Raw genomic sequence first — 17,688 nt, forward strand, 5'->3', positions numbered from 1 at the left:
TGAGCCAAGAAGGAAATGTCATCAACACAACTCCATTAGTTGCTTCGAACTTCCAGAGTCTGACACTGGCCAGTTTGCTTTAGAGATATTTAAGTACAGTAGGACTTTGGGTAAGGTTTCCTGACAACAACTGTCTCAAATCCATGTGGGCAGTAGAGCTCAGAGTGTAACTACATCAAAACTCTTTTGCAAAGGTAACCTCTTCTATAAAGATGGGTTTTATTGCTCAAGGGCCTAGGATCTGGTGTGATCTGTCACAGACAGTGTAGAGCTATAATGTACATGTAACACCTCCCCTAAGGATGAGCTCGACTGACTGAGAAACAAAGCTAAAGATAAAGGTCTAGGGAGGGAGAGTCTGGGATAGACAGTAGTCTGGGGATTCAGGTGTGGCTGGGCCCTACAGATAGCACCAATCACCATAACTGCATCCACTCTCACTTCTGGGTGGGAAACAGGTACACATCCCTTCTGTTGAAGAAACAAGCCTGTGTGCTTAGCATTCCTGGTTTCCCTGGTGCTTATTTGTAAGCACATAGACCTTATGCCCTATACAAGAAACTCCCAGGACACAGCAAACTTTATACAAGTACAAACAAGGAACACAACGTAACTACCATTTTAAGTTGTACCTTGAGACTCTCATACTCCTTGGGAAGCACATTGTTATACAATATGGTTTTATGGTTTTATTATAATACAGTTTTATTTTTCAATCACATCTTTCCTATTATAAAATGTCTGCTTAAATGTAAAGTGACTAACTTAAATAATACAATTACATACAAAGCACTAACAATAGAGAAGAGACGTCAAGAGAGATTCAAGGGAGGATATATGTTTACCATGCAAACCAGAGGTAAGATGGGAGTCAGTAAGGCAGAAAGAAGCTGGAGAGCAGGAGAGAGATCTAGGAAGCCTGTCTGGGAGAGAGATAAAGGGGACTTCAGAACAATAAACAGAAAGTGGAGTCAGAGTGATCCACATGCAGAACAATACAAGAACCTGGAAAACAAGTTTAAAACTCAAAAGTAGATTCTCAACTTACAGGAAAGTGGAAAAAACTGGGAAAACAGAAGATGCAGACAGTAAAGCACAGGCAGTGGAAAAAGCAGGTCGCCCAAACCACTTAAAAAGCCTCCCAGAGATGTGGCCCTAAGGGACAGAGAGAAGGGGTGGCTAGCAGTCCGTAGCAGTACCAAAGGCAGCCACAGGTATGACGTGGGAACAAATCATGAAACGATCGATGCCTATCATTTCTGAATGACTGAAATGCATCAAGAAATGCTAGTAAAGGAAAGGACTTCAGGGTTCAATCTAGAAATCCAAACGTGAACAAAAGGTCGCAAGAGTGGAATTATATTTGAATATGGTTCATACTGCACTCATAGCTGAATTTAAATTAGTTTCAACATTTATCCCTGCCCCTTCTAGCTGTGTACAGTAACACATATCCCTATATCCTCTCTGCTTTTCTAGGAACTTCTTTTTCCTCTCCTAGGTTCTCTTCCTCTTCCTCCTCAATTATATAGAGAAATAAAATGCTCAAAGAAGGGTTTGGATACAACAGGCACAACAAAATTCAACCCCATTAGCACCCGTCTTCCCTTCCCTTCTTTTCCACAGTCTCCCCTACACCTCATACTGAGACCCATGCTCCTGTCCACCCTCACACTGAGTGTCCATGCCTGTTATCTTCAAGTCCTCTGCTGAGGTATCGGTGGCTGTGCCTCCTTCCTCTCAGCCAAGGTCTATTTGAGAATGCATTGACCATTCATGTTCCCTTGACTCTCTTAGCCCTATTTCTCACCTGCAAAGATGTTTCTTTTACAACAGATTATGAGTTCCTCAAATTCAAAGAACGTATCCTATTTTAACTATGCTTGATAAAGAATAAGCCAATACGAGCTCAATAAACATTTCCTGTTTATATAAATTTACCACAAAAAGAATAATAAACAACCTTAAAGTAAACGTAGAAATGAAATCAGTGAGTCCTCAAGACAAAGTTCATAAGAAAGAGAAAAGGTCTATATCTTGATATGAAGAAAAAGGAGGAAAATGGATAATAAAACCTGAAACACAATAGGCCAGAATTAAATGCACGAACTTCCCTGAAGCTATCCAAGGAGGAATAGTATACATATTGAAATTTTACTGTTCAAAGAGAATGTCAAAAAGGGGCAACTTCTGCTAGTACAAAAGCAGCCCTGAATACATAAAAGAGACTTGACTCTGGCCACAAAGGAGCTCTGATTGAAATTAAAGAAAGAGTCATGAAAGATATGATTGGAGAAGCAAAAGACAGCTATTTTCTCAAATATGAAACAGCTTTAGCACTCCAAATCTGTGCTAAGGACATGAGCTGATTGTGGAGAACCAGAAGAAACACAAATGTAAAAGTTCTCACAGAGAGAGGGGAAACTGGGGGAGTAAAACGAGTACTAAGAGCTAAGACAAGAGACAAACCAAGACAAGCCTATAGGGTAAGAGTACACAGCAAGGTTAATGCTGTCCTGGAACCAGGTATGCTATTGAGTAGCAAAGCACAAGTTAGCAAAAGCCTAGCTTCCTTTATCACAAGTATTTACATTTTAATGCTATATGCTTAAAACATATGGAAAAACATATAGCACAGCAAAAAAGATATGAAGACAGTATCTTAAACCTTTAGCGCCTCTCTTCCCCTAAGTTTATGCTCCACTTAATGCATCTTCTTGTTGGTTTGTTTGCTGGTAGTGGGCAGTGGCAGAGATGACTCGGGCATTAGGAGTGCGCACCACTCTTGCCTGGACTGGAGTTAAGTTCCCAGCATTCTTCTTAGATGGCTCACAACCGCCAAAATCTTTAGCTACAGGAAATCTCCAGCAGCCCTCTATGGCCTCCAGGAGCACCACACTAGTGTACACAAATCCACAAACACACACACACACACACACACACACACACACACAATTTAAAACAGAATTATTTTTTAAATATCTTAAGAACAAAAAGATTTTCTTTAAAAATTCCAACAAGACTGCAATGCCCCTGCCCCTGCCCCTGCCCCCTGCCCCTGCCCCTGCCCCTGCCCCCCCTGCCCCTGCCCCTGCCCCTGCCCCCTGCCCCTGCCCCTGCCCCTGCCCCTGCCCCTGCCCCTGCCCCTGCCCCTGCCCCTGCTTCAATAAGGCTGTGTTGGAGGCTTAGATGCCAGCCTCTAAGTACCATGGGAGATACTTGAGCCTGTAAGAGGAGACTTCTACTGAAAAGAGATCATCAGAGAGAAGGAGTTGAAGAGAACATGGGGACCCTGGCTCATCCATGACTCCCAACTTCTATGAGGTAAACGGGCCTTCCTCACACGCTCTGCTATAATGTTCTATGCCCCCATTGTCCTAGACAACAGAGATAAGTGACCATGACTAGAACCTCAAAACTACTGACCCAAAATAAACCCTTCCTGTTCTTGAATGGATCCTCAGGTATCTGTTATAGTGACAGAGCCTGATAAACGCAGGCTCCAATGCAGAATATATAGGGGAGTTCTTCAATGGACCAATGGAGAAAAATGATTCCCATCCAGTTTTGAAAGCAGGGAACCCACATGATAGAAAATTGAAAGGAACGGGGAAACTCTCCCAGTTTTCAAAGTATCCCCTAGAGACAGTAGGGATGTGATCCAAGGAGTCTGGGCTAGGGCCTGATCTCCGGAAGTCGGGTATCTTGTGAGAAAGTGGAACACGCAAGAGACTGGATTCACACCTAACTAAAATGAAGAATACTAATGGTTACTTTGCAAAATCGACTCTCATTCCCATTTCCCCAGGATCCTTTAACAAGTACATCTAAACTTCCAAAACACTTCACCAAACTCATTTAATTTAGTTAAAGAATAAAAAAGGGGATTTTTTTTTTTTAAGGAGAGCTGAAGGATGAGTTGAATGATTATTTTCTGGGGTACAGATACGAAGCTTCTTCCTGCCCACCATGCTGTCTGGCACAGTGAAGGTGTTGGTAGCCACAGGCTACCAGACAGACAGAGTATCTTACAGATGTATGGTATCTACGTTTAACCATTTCCTTCACTGTCTCATCATGGACAAGAAAGATTATATAGGAAAGACGGAATTTAGAAGCACTCTGAATTTTTTTAAGGCATAAGAAAACAGGTTGATTTTTTTCAACAGTTTCCTACATCTTTCCTAAGTCATATTTAGTATGTTTCTTTGGCTGCAAAAAAAAGGTAATTAGTAGATTAATTTGTATTAATTTGTATTATTTATTTTATTTATTTACATTTCAAATGTTGTTCTCCCTTCCCAGTCTCTCTCCACAAACGCCCAACCGCATTTCCCCTCCCCTTTGCCTGTAAGAGGGTGCTGTTCCACCCACCCACTCCCACCTCACTCCTCTAGCATCCCACATCTCTGCAGCAGCAAGCCCCACAGAACTAAGCGCATGCCCTCCCACTGAGGCCAGATAAGGCCGTCCTCCGCTACATATGTAGCAGGAGCTACAGACTGGCCCATGTATGCTCTTTGGTCAGTGTCTTAGTCCCTGGGAGCTCTGAGGGGTCCGGTTAGTTGATATTGTTGTTCTTCCTATGGGGTTGCAATCTCCTTCAGCTCCTTCAGTCCTTCCCCTAACTCTTCCATTGGGGTCCCCAGGCTCAGTCCAATGGTTGGTTATGAGTATCTGCATCTGTCTCAGTCAGGAGCTGGCAGAACCTCTCAGAGGACAGCCATGCCAGGCTCCTGTCTGCAAGTACATTTTAGCATCAGCAATAATGCCAGGGTTTGGTGTCCACACACAGGATGAGTCCCAAGGTGGGGCAAGAACCCTGAATTTGTAACACACACACACACACACACACACACACACACACACACACACACACACACACACTTACAGGCATACATTTAACATTTAACTAAAATCTAGGGATGTGAGGTTGAAGACAAAGAAAAGAAAGAGCATCCCCAATTGTTAAAGCCACACTAATTATACGCATTTAATTTACCCAAATACTATCTATCCATTTCTGTACAGCAGAGTACATTCACTCCACTTTGGGTTTTTTTGGTTTTTGTTTTTATTTTTTGTTTTTTGTTTTTTGTTTTTTGAGATTTTCAGATAACTTATCTAGCAAAAATTCATGTTCAGTATCATAGATCTCTACTGACTAAAATGGCATAACTCTTTTAAATTCACTCTGGGTCATAATTTGCATTCCAAGAAAATATACATCCCAAGAAAATTATTAAATTGCATTAAAATTATATGAGTTTCGAGAAAAATATAATCAAGATATTTATATAGCAAGAGCTCTTAGAATCAACTTTCAAAGAAGCAGTAAGGACTGAAGAGATGGCTCAGTGGTTAGGATGCGTACTGATCTTCCAAGGACCTGACTTCAGTTCCCAGTACCCAGCCCAGGCTGCTCTCAACCGCCTATAACTCCAGCTGCAGAGGAAGAATCGGACACCCTCTTCTTGCCCCTGCAGGTACCCCACACACGGGTGCCAGACACACAGCAATACACATAAATACAAATGAAAATTAAAGGAAGCAATACTGAGAAAAAATATTAATGGCTTGTCAAATCTTAATGGCCCAATATATAAAAAATTATAACAAGTCAATAAAAGAGGATCCCATAAAAAATAAACAAAGGGTATATGGTACATAACAAAAATTCAAATGATGAGAAAAGAAATAGCTACTCAACCTTATCAATCATGCCATATTAAAACAATAGTAAGATAGCATTTTTCATCCCCATGCTACCAAATGTAAAAAGTGACCGTTATCTCAATATGGCGTTCAAGTGTATCTCTGCATGTCTCAAACAAAAGCGTACTGACGTTTAGAGCAAATGGCCTTGGTAGATATGGAATTCTCTCTAGGAATCAATAGCACAGTTCTATTAACTATCTAGGAAAATAACCAGCATGTCTCCATCTTCACCCCAAAAGACAGGAATGTTTACTTACAGCTCACTATGAAAGACTCGGGATTCTCCCCCTTTAACACAGCTGACTGCAGGTGCTAGTGTCATGTGGCCATTGTCATATGACCCTGTGGGCAGCACAAAATGGCATAGTCTGACAGTGCTTTGATTCTGATCCAGGTGCCCCAAGCCTTCCAAAATTATCCACAGACTCTTGGCTTCTAAGTAGGACATAATCACAAACTTGTAACCATTCTTGAAACAATATGACAAAAGTAGCATTATAAGTTGTTTCTATTGAGTACTATCAAGCTTTTTAAAAATTTACTGTTTTAGATTTATATGTTTTATTTTGTGTGTTTGAGTATTTTGACTGCATGTATGAATGTGTACCATGTGCTTGTCTGGTGTCTACAAAGGTTAGAAGAGAGCAATGGATCTCTTGGAACTGGAGATACAAGTAGTTGTGAATGCTGGGAACCAAACCCAGGTCCCCTGCAAAAGCAACAAACACTCTTAAGCGCTGACCCATCTCCTAGACTCCTTATCAACAGTCATATTAAAGGATACTGTGAAGGAAACCCTGCAAAAGTAAAAGTTATAAGTACTCTTTCACCCAACAGTGTAATCATTTGCACCAAGAAAATAAACAAATATGCAAATATACACAATAATGTCCCTCAATCACCAGATGTTTTGAAATCCCACTGTGGTCCATGGATAGCAGAGAATCCTAGGTAGATTATGCTGCTTTCTATATAGATGCATGCCCCATACATGCATAATCATAAGGGAAATATTTACTGGCTGGCTTCTCTTCGACCTGCTTGGATTTCTAAACTCAGTATTCTTGAGCCAAATTTGGCAACATTAAATTAAAAATAAAAAAGGTTACTTGAACACAGCTGATCTGATAGCCCGGTCTGTTACTTAATATGTAATGGGCATATGGTGTTTTGCTGGACTAGAAAAAGATATAGTTCACAGATCAGGAAGGGATGCACTTTCATCACACTACTCAGAATAGCACGGGATTTAAAACCTACAAACTGTTTACCCTTGGAATTTTCCACTTAATATCTTCAAACTAAGACTAATTGACACCAAGCAAAGAGACATAGGAAACAAGAATCAGCTATTTACATGCAGAAATGACCTAGTAATTTCACCTGTAGCAGAAATAAATGTGTACTATTCTAAATACCAAAAGAAGATTGGTTCAACGTTAGGTTGCTCCTACAGTAATGAACCAAAAAGGCCTTTAAAGGATAAGATGTCATTCTATATAAAGACACGCTCACCAGTGATTATTACTAAGTGGAAGCTGCAGAAAGCTACACCACAGACTATGTGAAACACACTTACACGCATTTCTATCAGGAAAGAACAAAATACTAAGCAGGGAATATTATTTACACATCTACTATATCAACACAGGAAATTGATTCTGTTTGGGATACCCTGTTGGAATGATGAAACTCAAAGAGATATCTGAGAGGAGCAATGAGTTTACCTGGGTTGAAAACAGGCATAGAATGTTAGCACTGATAAAGACTGACTTGACCCTACACACATGAAGACCAACAGATGTACAGACTGCGAATCAGCTTCTGTGTGGAACAATTCTACAGGGTGAACTGAGTGAGCAAAATGAGGGGTTATTTAAGAATGTCCACTAATTCAACTGGCCAAAGGGGAGACAAATTTACAAATCTCAAAAACTGACAAGGCATTTTAGGGGGAGGTGCAAGACACAGGGAATTCAACTGAGTACAGTGCTACATACCTTTAACCCCAGCTCTCAGCAGCCAGGGGCAACAAAATCTCTAAGGGAGCCGAGAACATATATATATACATGAGACAGAGAGAGAGAGAGAGAGAGAGAGAGAGAGAGAGAGAGAGAGAGAGAGAGAGAGAGAGAGAGAGAGAGAGAGAGCACTCGAGCACTCCATCTCAACAAACACTCAAACGCAAAAGGAATCCAATCTGGCCCCAACTAAATGTTCATTACAAAAATATTCAGTGATGTTCACAATACGCCAGACAAGGTTCAAATCGCTACACGCTGTAAAGCTGGAGTAACAAGAGCAGCATGGCATTACCACAGGAAGTAGGTCGCTCCTATCAGTTCAGAAAGTCTCAAGAACACATAGACACAAGTGTCCACCATATACCAGCACTTGTCAGGAAGAACAGAATTCAACAAATTATGCTTAAGCCACTAGCTAGTAATAACCAAAAAGGCACAGCTTTATTTTTCCCACACCAAAACAGCAAACCATTGGGCACGTGCACGGAGGAGGGGTGGGGGTTATTCACAATTCACGTTCTTAAGGCCAAAGAGGACTCCAATGTTAGAGCAAAGATGGCAAATATTAACTCCTCCAAACTGAGAGGACTGGGTAATAAGAATGACTTGATAAGGAAAGACCAGGAAGCTTCTATTCGACGACCATATTTGGAAGTGAAACATCAGCTGTAAACAACACTGTAAGACAGCAGCAATGAGACCACAAACAACCATGGTCTTAGGCCCTGACCACTCTGACTTTGAAAGCAAAGGCAGAACAGGGTTCAAAAGAGCCAAAACTTGGGGCAGGAATTTTTAAAATTGGTACTCACGTCTGGAAATAATGGAACTCAATGAATACTCAAGGCTGTCTATTATTTAGAGCCACCAAGTAAGACTGAACTTCCTACCCAAGAACTTACTCCAAGATACAGGAGTGCGAGGGGCCCTATACTCACTATCGTTAGGACAAGAGTGTGCAAGACAAGCAGTGTGCCTGTCTTAGAAACTCAGACCAGAGAGTGTGCGCAGGAAGCAGAGGGAGCGGGTGGCTCCCAACAGAGCAGACCAGTGGGCCACAGCAGCTAACTTCCTAACCTTTGTGGATTGCAAGTAGAATTGAATCCCAAAAGCTCTGGGACTAGGAGCACTTGGGAAACAGAGGAAATGCAGAACCAACCCCATCGCAAAACAGAGTGACAAGTGCCTGGCCCACCCCAGACCATGGAAAGAAGGCTGCAGCTTGGCATCTCGTGCCTTGAGCCTGCTTGGACAGAAACCTTCCCCCGTGAGAGGGAAGTCACGGTTGCGCAGCCTGCAGGCCGGGTGTCCGCAGCTCGCCGTGAGCGCGTCAGGCCCAAGAGAGCCCCGACAAGAGACGGCCGCACCCGCGTCCGGTCTCCGCCTGCACAGCAGCACAGCACCATAGGCACGCGTGGGCCCAGAGCCTCCGCCCCGCGCTCCCCAGAGTGGCGCGCGCCCGGCCCCGCCCACGCCGAGGGGGACGTCGAGACCTTGAGGAGGGAGGAAGGAAGAAAGCGCCGTACCCTGCAGGGTCCGGGACTGGGCGAGCAGAGCTTCGCCACAAGCCCGCAGCGTGGGCAGCAGGAGGCTGCTCCCAGTATCCCGTGCTGCTGCCGCGGCGGCGAGCCCGGCCCAGCGCGACCCGGAAGGAAGACCGAGGCCGGGAGGCGGGGCGGGGCCAGGCGACGACGAGGCGGAGCCTGGCAAAGGGCGGGGCCAGGGCCAGGCTAGCTGCTGCGGGACTGTTTGTCTTTTGAGCTGCTTAGCAAAGCCAGTGGTGGTTTAGAAATGGCCCATTTGATCCAGAACTGACAGTGGGTGGCAGAACCTTTACACGACTCGTCCTTCCAAAGATAGCCCTCCAAAACTAATGTAGTTCTGCTGAAGCTTCTTCGGACTTGGTGACTCAACCCAGGTATTATGCAAAAAGCCCTTCAGCACTTGAGCAGTAGAATGAGAACTTCTAGGGCAGTAGAAGTTCTCAGCAGGCCAATACACCAATTAATTAACAAATTCTTCAGCACGCAGAAACAAACCTTCAGGCTCATATTCACCCGACCACCTGTGATGAAGACCCTGTGATGAAGACGCTGTCAAGGGTCTCCCTTAGTCTCCATTTCTTTTCAAAGGAATCTTTCTTTTGCTGTCGTTACATTTGCCTTTTCAGAAGGTTTCCACTAATGACAAACTTTAAGATTTATTTTAATTTTTTATTAATCTGTGTGTGTGTGTGTGTGTGTGTGTGTGTGTGTCTGTGTGTGTGTGTCCTATTCACGTGCATACAGGTGTTCAAATGCCATGGAAGGCAGAAGTGGTCAGATATCCTGGAGCTGAAATTAGACAGGGGTGATCTGTCAGAAGTGGATGCTGGGAACCAAACAGGTTCTCAGAAAGAGCCATCTTTCCAGCCTTATTAATGGGAAACTTTCAATAACATGCTGAACCATTCATCATTTCCAAATTTCTCCTGAAGAAGCAAAATAGAAAGAACACTTGTTAATTTTACTTTACTTTCTGTTCCATCGCTGTGAGAAGACATCATGACCAAAACAATTTATGCAAGGAAGGGTTGAGACTTGGGATTCTAGATGGTTAAGAATCCATCACAATTACATACGGGAGCATCGCAGCAAGCACCAGGTATGGCGGCATAAGCAACTAAGAGCTCATGCCTCTAACAGCAAACATGAAGTAGAACGGACAAACCAGGAAATAGCCAATGGCTGGTTTCCATCAGCAAAGCCATACCTCCTAAACCTCCCCAAACAGAACAACTGGGAACCAAGTATTGAAATGGCCCAGCATATGAAAGGCAGCTCATTCAAACCACCCCATGAAGTGAAACTGTTATGGTATGCCATGTAATTATACGGATGTGAAATCTTAATCAAGAAATTCAAACTCAATTTCCATCTTCCACGCTTGACTGTGGCACTTACTACCTTGTGAGCTGCTTCCTAAAAAGAGAGTATTGGAACTGGGTATGGTGGGAGGCAGAAGCAGGCAGATCTCAATGACTTCAAGGCCATCCAGAAGGGCATTCCATCTTGTGAACAAAAGGGGTAACTGTGCGGTCCACTTGTCTGGTTATCTCACTCTATTCATCACAGGGTCTTTGTAAATCTGAATAGTTATTCTAAAATAAAACTTGGGTTTAAATCATGCTAATTTATTAAAAATAAAAATGACAAGCTGACCCTTTCTATTTCCTGATATAATTCCTCAGTTTATGCCTATAAAGAACTCAAATCCTATTTAAACTGCAGAAATTTCTCATTCTAGAATGAAGTATGTTTTTTAAACAAAGAACAGACCTTCCTTTAGTCCTTATTCACTTTTCACATTTCTACCTTTCTTCACTATCTTTATTTTTTAAATTTTATTTTATTTTTTACTTATTCACTTTACATCCTGCTGAGTAGAACCCTGGGTATCCCTCAACCCTGACACTTCTGCTAGGCTAGGCACTTCCTCTCCCACTGAGGCTAGAAAAGGCAGCCCAGCTAGAACATATCCCATAGACAGGCAACAGCTTTGGGGATAGCCAGTCGAGTTGTTCAGGACCTACACGAAAACCAAGCTATACATCTGCAACATGTGTGTGGGAAGGCCTAGGTCCAGACCATGTATGTTTTTTGGTTGGTAATTCAGTTCCTTTCTTCTGTTCTTCCGTAAGAGTCCCCAAGCTCCATCCACTGTTCGGCTTTGGGTGTCTGTATCTGTCTGAGTTAACTGCTGGGTGGAACCTCTCAGAGGACAACATGCCCCTGTCTGTAAGCATAACAGAGTATCATTAATAGTGTCATGGACCGGTGCTTGCCCATGGGAAGGGTCTCAAGTAGCGTTATGGTTCTAACTGAAGGATAAAACATATTCAGGAAAGGACACAAAAGCTGGATATAGTAGTTGTCCATTGGTTGTCCTAGCACTTGGGAGACAGAGATAAATGGATCAGGAATTCTAGGCAAATCTCAGTTACATAGCAAACTCATCGCCTTCCTGGGATGAGTTAGACCCTGTCTTCAAAAAAGAAAAAAATAGAAAGGAAAGGGAAAGTGAAAAAGAAGCTGACACAAAAAGTGACTGTACAGTTGGATAAAAATGGGAACACACTCACATAATAAGTCCTCAGATAAAAACTGGATAATTACTAGCAAGAAGTCCCCAGAATTGCTCCTGTCCAAAAAAATACAGGAACAAAGAGTGGAGCAGAGGCTGAAGGAAAGACCCTCCAGAGACTGCCCCACCTGAGGATCTATTCCATCTGCAGGCACCAAACCCAGACACTATTGCTGATGCCAAGAAATATGTGTTGACAGGAACCTGGTATAGCTGTCCCCTGAGAAGCTCTATCAGAGCCTGACCAATACAGATACAAATGCTTGCAGCCAACCATCAGACTGAGCACAGGGACCCCAATGGAGGAGTTAGGGGAAGGACTGAAGAAGCTGAGGGAGTTTACAACCCCATAGAAAGAAGAGCAATATCCACCAACCAGAGCTCCCAGGGACTAAACCACCAACCAAAGAGTACACAAGGATGGACCCATGGTTCCAACTGCATATGTAGCAGAGGATGGCCTTATCTGGCATCAGTGGGAGGAGAGGCCCTTGGTCCTGTGAAGGTTCGATGCCCTAGTGTAGAGGAATGCTAAGGTGGTGATGTGGGAGTTGGGGGTAGGTGGGGGAGCACCCTCATAAAAGTAGGGAGGAGGGGGATGAGATAGGAGTTTTGCAGAGTGGAAACAAGGGGATAACATTTAAAATGTAAATAAATAAAATGTCCAATAAAAAAATAAAAAAGAAGTCCCCATATGTCCTTCTGATCTTTTCCCATTGCCTTTCCCCCAGTGTTAGCGTTATTCTGACTTTTTAAAAAGAGTGTTTTTATCACCTGCATTCCTGGTGCCAGTGGAAGTCACTGGAGGCTGTCAGGATTCCTAGAACTAGAGTTATAGATGGTTGTTGGTCACCATGTGTATGCTAGAAACTGAACCTAGGTCCTCTTTAAAAGAGCAAGTGCTCTTAACTGTTGACCTATCTCTCCGGTCCTATTCTGACTTCTAACAGATTAATGTTGTCAACTTTTGGTCTTAAGGTAGATGGGGAATCATATAAATTACTCATTTAATTTGATATGGTTTCTTTTAGCATCAGGTTGGTGAGAACAATTCAGGTTAAGTGTAGTGGTGGTTTCTTCAGTTACTCTTATGTTAAAAAAAAAAAGGAGGAGAAGAAGACTGTATAGCCTATTCTTCATAAACATCCTGCAGTTTTGTTGTTTTTTATATTATTTACTTATTACAAGCTGCTGCTTTTGGCATTCGTTTTTATGTCTGTTGGTGCACGCTCTTTGCCCGTCCTTTTATATATATTTTAATTTCTTCAATTTCTACCTTTTTTTCAAAGATATAGTTAGTGCTATTGTTTGCTTGCTTTTCTTTTGGACTATGTGTTGAGGTTGGGGGTAATAATGTTTGAAACCAGGGATGATGCTCTATTTTTTTTATTTCAATGTTCTTTAAAATGCTGGTTGTTAAATAGACTGATTCATGTTAAGAAAAGAAACAGCTGAGAGCAACGTTTCCCTTCTGTGACTAAATGGAATTGTCATCACCCAGGCAATCCTCCCTCGAAACTTCTCTTCCCAAGGGCCTTGCTTTGTTTTCTGGGCAGGGGCACAATAAGGCCAAAGGGGGGGGGGGTGATGCTTATCAGTTAGTGGTGCCCTGATTTAGTGTGTGAACTAATGCCTAGTTATTAAATGGAATGTTTTTCAGAGCTGAAAAGCATCCCACGCTGTAATGGCACTATTAAAAATAAAATCCCAACAAGGCTTAATTGTGCATAAAGTCACCAGCTCAGCAAGTTGGTTGTGATTCATCCGTGTTAGTTTCAAAAGTTACAATGTTCTGCTGCCATGGGGAGTCACACACAGAAGCAGCAGGTTCAAAACTCCTCTTTGGCCTGACCCCTTGAAGCACCACCCTCCCCACCACTATTCTCAAATGACCTTCTTCATGAAATGTCTATCGGTTAGATACCTTTTGGGATCGTGAGCATGCGTGACCATAAAATCCTACATCAGGAAGGTAAAGGCATCGCTCAAAATGAAATGTCCCCACAGTGAGTTCCTCTTAGTTTTCTGTCATTTGTTCCAATTAGTTGTTCTCTGTAATCAAGACTTCTTAGAAAATGCAAGGCCACATGCTTTTCACAAAACTCAGCCAAAATAATCTGTGAGCTCTCCTGTGTGTGTGTACCTGTGTGTGTGTATGTGCCTGGGTGTATGAATGTGACTGTGTGTGAGAGTGTGCCTGCATGTGTGTGTGCCCCTGTGTGCGTGTGTATGTGTGGATGTGAATGTGCCTGTGTGTGTGCCTGTATGTATGTGTGCGAGTGTGTCTGGGTGTGGAACCCAGGTCATCATGCACACTAGATCCTAGATAAATTCTCTAAAACTGAGAAACCCAGTCTTCCTTTTACTTTTTATTTTGAGGTAGTGTCTCTCTAAGTTTCCCAAACTAGCCTTGAACTTACTCTGTACCCTAGTCAGGACTTGAGTTTGCAACCTTCCTGCCTCATCTTCACCCTCCTGTGTAGGTTGGATTACAGACCTGCACCACCACCAAGTTTGGCCCTGTGAAATCTTAAATGAACTAACTTGTTGAAAACCAGAATTCAAGCAGTAATGATAGGGATTTTTAAGGTGCTAATTAATGACCAGAGAACATGAGTAATAGCCACTGATAGAAACCATTTAGTCTGTGATTTCAACATCATACAGATCATAAGAGCTTTTCATTTTGATATTAATCTCTCAAGATATTAGTCTAAAAAGTAGTCATAGTAACTACTAAGAATATCCAAATTTTCAACAAGAAGAAAACCATTTTTAAACAAGCCCATATAGTCCAAACCCGTTTTTTACAGACCTAGAAGCAGGCTCCGAAATGAGAAGAACTGTCCACATCATGTCCTCGGAGCTGTCAATGATACCTAGTTCTCCAACTGTAAGTCAAAATGGCTTTCTGAAAATGATAACGAATTGCTTTACAATTCAATAACAACTAATGATGTTTCCATATTACCATAACCTTGGAGTAACTGTATGCAACAGGAAGAAAAAAATGAAATACTCTCAGGAGCCCTGTCTGTCCAGCTCTGCCATGCTTAGGAACTTGTGATCCTAGATAAGTTATAGCTTCTCGGAGCTTGCTGGCACTTCTATGAAATGTGACTAACTCACAGACACTAGAGAAATTTAAAAGAGATCATATAAATGAAAGTGCTTTGTGAGTGATAAAATAGTATGCAAATGGGTGAATATTATTAATATTTATTAACACATGTTGAAGATCAGTAATTGAGACTCTTCAATGCAAAATGTCAGTGTAGAGCCTTCAAGATCATTCTAGTTTAACTTTTTAAATTGTTATCAGCCACGAGAAAAGCCTGAAGCGACTCGGTGATTTACAGAGATTTAGATTTGCGGCAAGCGGCTTATAAAACTGAGACCCGGATGCTGGTCTCCTTGTACCTTCTAGTGAACAATTCCTAACATATTTAATATACTAGCATGACCTAATGTCACTAAGATGGGTTAAAACAACCTGATAAAGCTATAAGCCAAATTAGTAGAGGCCTAAAAGAAATAAAATACATTGAAAAGCAAAAACCTATTGTGATTGTACAGTTTTCATTTCTGCCGGTCTTTTTTCTGTCTCTTTTTTCATTTACTTAAAGACATAATTAAGGTTTCCAGTGATTGGGAATAATATGAGAGAGGTAGCATGGAGATGAGGGATAAGATACCCTAGGTCTTTTTCTAAGGCACCTTCACCTCTGCAGTTCTAGAATGGGTGGAAAAGCCAGGAAACTCAAACCACAAGCTTGAGTGCCCGGCTCCTTTCTCTTTTCTTTATGTGATGACTCTTCTAAAAGCATTGCATCTACATTAATTGTGTCATCTCTTCAGAAAGACAAGGTAAGCAATGAAGAGGTAGAGCCTTTCCACTCTTTAAAGCTTCACTGGTCAGCGGACAGTTTCGACATAGACGCTCACACAGATCAAGGGCTTCAGTTTCTCCTCAATGTCTTGTCCTCATCAGAAGATCCTTTTCATCACTGAGGATCAACCCCAAAGCCTCACACATGATTGACAAGTCTACCCTGCCTGGCAGAGAATAGAAAAGAACTGATTATTCTGATAAACTTTCAGTATTTACTCATTTATTTGTACCCCTGTATAACTATTAATACCCCTACTCCAAGCTAACATATCCTATTCATTTAAATAAACTCTGGAGACCAGGATTATCTGGGTTGCTCATCTCCACTGATACACAAAGATGTATATCCTGCTCTTGTTATTGAGTCAAAAATATTTCTCCATATTCTTAAAATAAGTAGTACAATTTATATTCTAACACAAACAATTCAAAATAGCTACATGTAACTTAATATTTACAATAGATGGTGAGTTTTTATTATAAGTTTTTCCCTAAGCCCAGTACCCTTTGACAATACAGTCTTTAACATAAATGAATGTCTTCAGTGACTCTTGAAAAAGGTAATCTCAAAGAAGGTCCTCAAAAAGTGCTTCCTTAGGGGGTGAAGATGTCTCAGGAGTTAAGAGCACTTGTTGCTATTTCAGGGGACCTTAGTTCAGCACCCTCAGGACCTGACACCCTCTTCTGACCTCCATGGACACCAAGCCTGTATGTGGTACACATATACATCCAAGCCAAGCATTCACACATAAAATAAAAATTTAAAAATATAGGAAAACTAATAAATACATCTTTAAATAGGATCGTTTGAATATAGTTGCTGCTTAGAGTTGGGGTTTTTTGTTGTTTGTTTGTTTGTTTGTTTGTTTGTTTTCCTTTCTATTAGACAAATTTTCCTGTATGGCTCAGTCTGAGTTTGAACTCAAAGAGCATAAGTGGGGATAGAGAGTTCAGACATAAACGACCATCTATATATTCCATCCCTCAAAGATTCAGAGACTATTATGAAGAGGTGGCAGAAGGCAAGGGTCAGAGGTCATGGCGGATTTCTGAAACTCATTATCTTCTGGACATTACACGGCCATTGCACTCATGAACCCACAACCACTATGGTTATATGCATAAGACTGTTAGAAGACCAATGGTCAACATTCAGGGTTGGTAGGGAGGGGCCCAGGAGGCCCTACTCCTGACTGGGGAGCTATTGTGGTTGATGGTTACTGAAGGAGGAAGAGTCACAATTTTATAGGGGTGTAGCTCGTGGTCAGTTGATGCTCCAGTAGATATCCCCATTCTTGGGGGAGCATTGAATGGGCTCAGTAGGTTTAAATGGGGGGGATGAACTTGAAAGAAGAAGCCTGCAGAGGGGCTAATGGAGAGAAGTCCAGGGAGTGGGGCAGATAAAATCAAAATACTCTACTTACATCTAGAAAGTTCTCCAAGATTAAATAGAAAACCTTATTTTAAAAATGCCTCATGCCTCAGCTTCCTGAGTGCTAGGACTCACCAGCCTAGGTTACCATGTCCAGTTTATCCTCAGACCCCAACTTTATAAATGCTAGGACTTTCAACCTAGGCAATCACACCCAGTTTAGAGTTTCTTTGTTAAGTTCGCTGGTGCCTTTTGAGAAAAGAAAATTCTCTATTTCAAAAATCATTAAAAAATATCGAAAAATTATTTCTAAATTCACTTTTATGTTTCCCTCCTGGTTAAAAATCGGCAGGTTAACAGAATTAAAAATAAAAAAAGTATCATTGCAACACCACGAGAAAACCCACAGAATCAGCTAACCTGGCCCCATAGAGGCCCAGAGACACTGACCTGCTAATGAGGGAGCATGTACGGAACTGACCCAAGTCCTCTGCATATGTACAGTTGTGCAGCAGGGTCTACACATGGGACATTTAACAGCAGGAGCTGATTCTGACTCT

General features: G+C 42.0%; 1 protein-coding gene across 4 annotated transcripts in view; it reads right to left on the reverse strand.

Moving 5' to 3' along the window:
• The window catches only part of Fbxl4 (F-box and leucine rich repeat protein 4), an 83,291-nt gene extending 73,890 nt beyond the window's left edge, over positions 1 to 9,401 (reverse strand). For 3 of the 4 annotated variants that reach the window (XM_032905201.1, XM_032905178.1, XM_032905193.1), the window contains exon 1: positions 9,269 to 9,401. The gene's annotated coding sequence lies outside the window, so the exon portion shown is untranslated. Of the gene's footprint in view, positions 1 to 5,975; positions 6,061 to 9,268 lie in introns of all 4 variants that reach the window. The other variant, XM_032905185.1, reaches the window with a different exon arrangement.
• Between the last annotated feature and the right edge of the window lie 8,287 nt (positions 9,402 to 17,688).

This window comes from Rattus rattus, chromosome 1, assembly GCF_011064425.1.
Source record: "Rattus rattus isolate New Zealand chromosome 1, Rrattus_CSIRO_v1, whole genome shotgun sequence".
Lineage (NCBI taxonomy): Eukaryota > Metazoa > Chordata > Mammalia > Rodentia > Muridae > Rattus > Rattus rattus.